The 8,224-nt window shown below is 46.7% G+C and overlaps 1 long non-coding RNA gene across 1 annotated transcript in view; it reads left to right on the top strand.

The window, feature by feature from the left end:
* Positions 1 to 8,224, top strand: part of LOC146182597 (uncharacterized) — a 169,064-nt gene that overhangs the window by 64,564 nt on the left and 96,276 nt on the right. The window contains exon 2 of the long non-coding RNA XR_014708616.1: positions 2,973 to 3,252. This is a non-coding gene — a long non-coding RNA (uncharacterized LOC146182597). The remainder of the gene's footprint in view (positions 1 to 2,972; positions 3,253 to 8,224) is intronic.

The following is an 8,224-nucleotide window of genomic DNA, read 5'->3' as shown; positions in this document are numbered from 1 at the left end:
CTTGTAATTTCAGGAAAGCATTGATACCTGGTGAATTGTCCATGATGTAATATCCAACCCGATACGATGTTCCTGCAGTTGCTGGAGAGAGCAACGGTGAGAGAAGCAGGCCTATGCTAAGACGTAACAGCGCAATAAAGGAAGCGTCAGGAAAAGAAAAGACAGAAGTTGCGCTGTTACGTGCCTTTTCGAAATACAGTAGCAATTCGCCCACTACGCTGTGCAGGTTCTTGATGTCTGAACAGAAGCTGGCGCACACTTTGTTGCTTAGGTTGTGCGACATTCCGTGTCAGGTTCCCTAGCCGATAAATCGCGCGCACGAAATAAGCAAGACCGGGATGAGACAGAAAAGGAAGAATTGAATAAGACTGCAACCCAGACTGTCTTATCTAAATTTTAACGTCAGTTCAACATGCTTGGTCTGCCTCGAAATGCCCGCTGAACACTTGCATGTGTTCCGTGACAGGACGACTGCTCTTGATACGTTCAGCGAGGAGCAGCTGCAGCGGCGTTTCCGCTTCGTGCGGGGCCAGCGGGGCGGCATATATCCTTTGTCGACGATATCACCCTGAAATCGATCGAAAACCCGACGCGTCGGAGCGGCGCTTCTTTAAGCGTGCACATGACGGAAAATATTACGTTCGGACGAGGACCTCGCTTCAGGCCCTGTCACACCGCTTCAACACAAACCGTCTGGAAACACATCGTCCAGCAACACGGATCAGAAACGTCTGCGCGAACAAACTGGCGAACTCCTTATCACAGCGGAAAAACAATTTCGGCAATGATCCCTCCTCGCGTGCTCTCTTCCGTGCGCGATTCCTGTGTAATGTAAACAACCGCTTAAATCGTTTGACAGTGAGGTGTGGGACGATAAACGCACTGCATTAATTCAGGGCGCCGCTGCTGCAGCAGTAGCTTTGCTGTTGTTTTGTGCCGTAGATTCTGGCTCGGACGGCGCATACACATGAAATAAACGTGTGTGCATGTGACGTCTTCCCATTTCCGAAACGATGAATGCAAAATAATTTCAAAAGAATCGACGCGACAATATTATTTGTTAAACTCTAGACGACAAACTCGTGCTCATCTGTGAAAGACAATTCCAACTTTTTTTCGATCTCCGTGCACCAGAAGGATGACCTGTCACCGATCATCATGACAGCGGGCGTTCTTGGCTAAAAATGACAACGGTACTCCTCTGTCGGCATCTGCTAAGTGTATACGCTGTCTGTCGCGCTCAGCTAGCTCACCTAGGAGACCTCGGCCGCCGTTGGAGAAACCACAAAAGGCTCACGGGAGATAGCTAGATGGGTAATGGCAGACCCGTCTGCCGGCATCCGCGATGTCTGTTGTCGCCCACAATTCCGAGAGGTCAAGAAACCTGCAGAAACCTGCAAGAAACAGCTCGGGAATTCGCTCATAACTGTATGCCCCCTTGGCAAAGTTGCTAAGGCAGTCATCTCCATTAGGCAGACGACCAGGAAAATGGGGTTTCAGCAGCTCTCTCACGCCATCGCTGAGACAGCAACTTTGAAGCTATCTGACCTCAACAGCCCCTGTGATATCGGAGTGGGAGCAGTACTTCGTCAGATAGAGGGGAACTGGCTGCGCATTGTGGCATTCCCGAGGTGCGCCTTGACGCCGGCAGAGTGCAATTACTCAGCGACGGAAAAGGAATGCTTCGTCTACGCACTCTAGAGATTCAAGATGTACGTAAAGGGAGCGAAGTTCACGGACGAAATTGGCCACATTTCCTTAACCTGGCTTAAACGCCTACATGAGCCAAGCGGGAGGCTTGCGCGGCGGGCACTTCAACGTATAGAATTCAATGTGCACTTTTGCAAGGGGGCTGAAAGCGTAGTCATAGACGCGCTGTCACGAGCGCTGCTGACATCCAATCGGCAGGCCCACATGAGTAGCAAACAGACGGACAACTTGTTTCCGCCTCAGCGGATCGAAGGAGCTCGCGCGGGAACGCCCTGTTGCCTCCAAGAGCACGTGCTTCTCGTAAGAGCGGGGATCCCATCCGAGGCGGCGTTCAGCAGAAAAGAGCTTATCAAGGCTCTGCAGGGAGACTCATTTCGTCAGTAGGCTTTCTGAAGAGGTGGATGCTCCGACAAGTCAGCAAAATAGCACCGTGAAGCCACTGATATTGTGGTTGGCGCTAACTCTGGTGTAGCTACAATTGCTACGAGTCAGTTGCAGAACTTCCTGTTGGGTCATCATGGAGCTTTCCTAAAGTACGTGCCAAGACAGGAAGTCTCAGATAATTGCTTCAAAGCCGTTATTCCCCGAAAACTAGGGCGCGCCGCTCTGCGGCACTATCATGACGCCGACGGTCACTGGAGGGGCCCGAAGACACGGCAGAAGCTTTGTCGGTTTGCTACCTGGCCGGGAATGAACGCCGACGTATGTAGATATGCACGAACATGGCATCGCTGTTAGGAGAGAAAGCCTAGAGGTGGAAAGCCGCCTGGTTTACTTCAGTCTACCTAAGCACCAACCCCTGCGAAACCTGTGTCTGTCGGTCGGGCATGCAAAAGTGAGTACGTGCACGTTGCGTTAGCTCTAACTTTCTCCTTGCTCGATCGGGGATGTACGTGCTTCTTGTTTTGTGAGTGAGTAATAACTTTATTTGGTGTTGGTTTATCGCTACAAGGCCTAGGTCTCCCACGTGGGAACATCGAGATCGTCTTTCTTCGTTGCCTCAAGGGCCTGTTGGACGGCCCAGAGTTGGTCGTTGAGTCTGGAGATGCGCAAAGCGGCGGACCACTTCGACGATAGGGTTTAGGAACTAACACTAATCAGTTGTGCCTTATACTCCCAGAGTTATGTATTTAAGTGTGACTATGTCTTGCAGACCTTGAACGTGTTAGTGTTATGTTGAACGTGTTAATGTTAGCGTGAGTGGGCATGGAAGCAGCACGGTAGAGCACATGGCTAACGATCGTCGTCTTCACGTTATCCAGGTTTTGGCTTGGCTTCTACCATGCCTGGCCACAAGTGCACCGGACCCGTACGTCGCTACCTGCCTGCAGCCATGCCGTGTTCAGGTGTGCGACCTTTCTTCGAACCCAGGCGCTGCCTTCGTTGGATCGGAATCCTTGTTCATCGGTTCAGCCGCATCGGCAGGAACATCATTCACGCCTGCCTTAAAAGCCAATTAACAGCCAGCCGCGACACGTCAGTGGGCATGGAAGCAGCACGGTAGAGCACATGGCTAACGATCGTCGTCTTCACGTTATCCAGGTTGGTCAATCGTGTTCTCTACATGCTAGGAAAACATCAAATCGTTTTTTACTGCTGCTTCCGTACCCACAAGTGCTCTATGACGTGTGTTGTGACTGCAAGGAGGTGTTGCGTATGTTGTTGCTGTGTTCGGGTGACGTTGAGCTAAACCCCGGGCCTAATCGCAAGCAGACTACAGAGCGGCAGACTCAAGTAGCTGATGAAGACGGCACGTCGTGCGCCCATCGTCATAATGAAGTCATGGCTGCGTTGTCCTTTATTAGAACCGCCTGTGAGGCGTCAGCGGAGGCCCAAGCCATGTTGACGCAGGCTGTTAATGACGTAAAAGCCAATCAGGAATGTTTAGCAAAGCGACTGTCTAATATTGATACTCGGCTCGCTTCTGTTGAAACAAAAGTCAGCATTGTTAGTAGTCTCGAAGGAGAACTTCTGTTAACAAACGACACCATTAATGACTTGACGCAACAGAACAATGCGCTTCTTTCCCGCATCAGTGATCTGGAAGACAGATCTCGCAGAAATAATTTAATATTTTATGGCGTCCCCGATAGCAATGAAACGTGGAATGGCACAGAAAAAAGCGTTATTAGTTTGCTTTCATCCAGTTTTGGGTGAGAATTTAAACCAGACAAAATAGAACGAGCCCACCGCCTTGGTGGCCCTTTTGTTCAAGAAAAATGCCGACCAGTGATAATAAAATTTTCGCACTTTAAAGCGAAAGAAGTGATGTCACATCGTGATGAGCTGAAAACAAATGACATTTCAGTTTCTGAAGACTACTGTGCAGCAACTAGGCTCACTCGCAAAAGTTTAACTGCTTTCGCAAAATCTTTGCCTGGTTCACCATCCTTTAGGCTTCGCTACGACAAACTAACTGTAAATAAAAGGCAATATATTTATGACCCTAGAACAGACAGTGTCATTGAGCTGCCCCGGCTGCGCTATCATTCTCCTTCTCGCGTAGTAGCCCATCCGATGATTCATCTGCACGCGCTCGACCCACTTCATCCAATGCTGCTCGCGCATGCGCGATGGGAGACATTTCGAGTTCAAGTCCCACGCGTAATGTTTCATAACACTTAGCCAGAGGTAGTGGTTATCTGCGCCCTATATCGGTCCTTTGTACTAATATCCGGAGCATTTTAGGCAAAAGAGATGATATCAGCGCAGCTATCAATTCGTGCGATGCCGACCTGGTGGCGCTCACTGAAACTTGGTTAAGTGTTCGTGTAATCGACAGCGAAATTTTTACTCACACCAAGCCTTTCAATGTCTATCGTTGTGACAGAGATGGAAGACAAGGAGGTGGAACCCTGCTCGCAGTTTCTACTAACCTAACATCGTTCAGAATTAATGTTTCATGCAACATAGAATCTGTCTGGTGCGGCGTCATTTTAAACAATAGAGTACACATCATTGGCGTCTGTTATCGTCCACCTAATGCAGACATCACGTTTGTGAATGAATTGCATGACGCGGTTAACACCGTCGTCCTTCGTTATCCAGCATCCCCGGTATTTCATCTAGGCGACTTCAATTATCCATCAATAAACTGGAGATCGACACCGCCTACCTGTGCACAATATTCTTCGAATTGTCAAGCTTTTCTCGATATGTGCTCCCTTTTCAATTTTGATCAGGTTGTTGATGGCCCAACGCGTGTTATCGCAGTTCTGCTAACATTCTTGATCTGATCCTCACCACTAACCTTGATATGATAGGCCCAATAATTTTCATGCCGGGACTCAGTGATCATTCTTTATTTCATTTCGACCTAAACTTTACCGTGTCTTCAGCTACGAAAAAACGCAAGATTATATTTGATTACAAAAAGGCAAACTTTGAAGAGATAAATCGAGAACTTTCGCTCTTCCTTGACAGCTATCTTAGTGGTTTTGAACATCGTTCTGTCCAAGAGAACTGGGACCTGTTCGTCAATAAAATTTCATATCTAACTGAGGCTTACATTCACAAGAAAATACTAACAGTACATAGACAATCGCCATGGTATAACCCGTACTTAAATCGACTTTCGAACAGAAAAAAACGCTTATTTCGGGCAGCAAAACTGCAGCAGACTGCGGCACGCTGGCAAGCATACACTAATGCATCTCGCACCTACTCTCAAGCTGTCGCTTCTGCAAAATCTCCTTTTTTGAAATACACTCTACCATCCTTGCTCACAAATAACCCTAGCAAATTTTGGAACATCGTAACTAACTCCCAGAGCAACTCAGAGATTTCTTTACTTGACCAGAATGACTTACCTGTGCCTAGCAAAGAGTGCGCATCGATTTTAAACAATATGTTCACACTGAACTTTCTTCAACTGCCTACACATTCGTTTTCGGGCTATACGGTTATGCATCCAATATCAATAGATGCCGACGGGATTGCAAAGCTCACTGAAACACTAAAACATTCATGTTCCTCTGGTGTTGACAATATAAATGCAAGATTCCTTAAAGAAACAAGCATGTACTCCTCTGTCCTTTTGGCAAAAATATTTCAACAATCTTTAGATACTGGTGCCCTTCCTGTACATTGGAAGCAAGCGAAGGTGATTCCACTTCATATATCCGGTAACAAGCAATCTCGCCCCATATCTCTTACTAGCATACCATGTAAAATTCTTGAACATGTCATTTGCTCACACCTAGCTAGTTTTCTTGACTCGAACCTTTTTTTCAATCCAGCGCAACATGGCTTCAGGAAATCATACTCATGCGAGACACAGCTACTTTGTTTCACAAACTCCATGCTAACCCTTATTGACAACCGTTCCTTGGCTGATTGTATCTTCTTGGATTTTTCTAAGGCATTTGACAAAATAAACCATCGTCTTTTACTACTTAAACTCAAGTGCCTTAATATTGACAGACATCTTCTTACTTGGGTCGAATTTTTCCTCATCGGTCAATCACAGCATGTCTTTGCTAACAACAATAATTCACCGTCAGCACCTGTTACGTCAGGTGTACCACAAGGGTCCGTTTTGGGCCCCCTTCTTTTTTTAGTTTATATTAATGACCTTCCTAACTGTGTGACTTCCCCTATTCACTTATTTGCCGATGACTGTGTTATTTATCGCGAGATTGCTGAACCCGCCGATGTTTCTGCTTTACAATCTGACCTCAATAATATAACTAAATGGTGCAGCACATGGTGTATGGACCTAAATATTAAAAAAATGCAAAGCTATGCGAGTGTCGCGTAGTAATTTCCCCCCTGCTTGCTATGTATTGAATAGCACTCCTTTAGATACTGTTACTTCGTACAAATATTTGGGTGTGCATATTACTAATGACCTCAGCTGGAAGCAACATATTGATTACATTTTTAACAACAATAACCGCATGCTTGGGTATATGCGCCTTAACTTTTCGAAGGCACCTGTTTCGACTAAAATGACTATGTACAATGCATTGGTACGTTCAAAGATTGAATATGCTTCCGCAATCTGGGATCCCGGTTTCACGAACTTGAAATTCTCACTCGAAATGGTTCAAAATAATTCGGCGCGTTTCATTCTTTCCAATTACAGTCGCACTAGCAGCATAACTTCAATGAAACTAACGCTATCTTTGCCATCTCTCGAGCTTAGAAGGAAAATTTCACGTCCTAGCCTTTTTCACAAAATTTATCGTCATAACGAATTGAGGCATACTTTCATTTCGCAGCCATCGTATCGCTCCTCCCGCGTCGATCATGCTTACAAAGTAAATGTCATAACTTGCAATACTAATGCCCTTTTTCATTCCTTTTTACCTCGTACGTCAGTAGAGTGGAATCGCCTTCCGCCCGATATCGCATTAATCCAAGATCACGATTCATTTCGCTCATCACCGATGCAATATCTTGAAGCTGATCCGTGACACTTTTTTCCCCCCTTGACTATTATCTTATTTCCGTTTTTAGTTTTTCATGCTTGTTAGCTCCCAGTGCTGTTGTTCTTTTCGCTGTATAATGCTGTTCTCTCACCGCTTATGATTGTTTTCAATTTATTCCGCTTGTATAACTTTCTTTATTGTAAGATTGTTTTCGTTGTTCTGTATTCCCTTGTTCGTTTAGCCTTTGTTATGTTTTGTTCATTTAGTGTTCTATGCTTTCTATCATATATGATGTACCACTGCCCTCTGTAATGCGTATGCGCTTGAGGGTAATAAAATGAAAAATGAAAAAATGAAAAATATAATTCGAGGTAAACACTGTTATACAGCAGTGGTTCGGGTACATGTTCATTTGTATATTGCCTCCAGGCGACTGCCTGAGCACTACATAGTTTGCAGCTAGGCGGAGGGGAGGTCTGGCGGGCCAGGTAGAAGGCTTTGGTTAAGGCACCGAAGCTCGTCAGCCTCTCTCCCTTTCTTCACCATGGCTCTCTCCGGCACGGTTTGCGAGACCGTGCGATGGAGTGAGCGACCTCGTTGAGGTTGGTGAGATGAGAAGTCCCCTGTGTGTGCGGAGAACCAGACTAGCTCGACCTTGTCTGGTGAGCTTTTTGGGTTCTTGATCAATCGGCAGGCTTCCACGAATATTCCACCCTTGGCATAATTCTTAATGGCCATTCGCGAGTCGCTGACGACACCGCAATCATGATCAGGTGTGGCAAGTGCAATGACTAATTCTTCGGCCACCTCGGCGTGTCGGGACTTCATGCTGGCGGAGTGGACAAACGTTTTGGCAATGTCGACAAACGCAACGGCGTATCGTCGATCGTCTTGACTCTTAGCAGCGTCCACGAAGCGCGCTTCCCTCGCTTTTCCGTAGTCCCGCAGCAGGGCCGCGACTATGGCTTGTCTTCTGCCTTGATTATACGTCGGGTGTACGTTTCTCAGGACTTGTGCGACTCGGATGCCTTCCCTGACGTTACGCGGTATTATTGCTTTGTCGCCGTGTTGACGGTGTAGCCGATGAAAAGTTTCTAGAGCATGTGTCGTCCCGCTACGGTGGTCGTCAGTCTTTCTACTGC

This window comes from Amblyomma maculatum, chromosome 7 (genome assembly GCF_055883805.1).
Source record: "Amblyomma maculatum isolate TAMU_Amacu chromosome 7, ASM5588380v1, whole genome shotgun sequence".
Classification (NCBI taxonomy): Eukaryota; Metazoa; Arthropoda; class Arachnida; order Ixodida; family Ixodidae; genus Amblyomma; species Amblyomma maculatum.
Note: the sequence above shows the minus strand (reverse complement) of the source record. Positions and strands in the feature narration are given on the sequence as shown.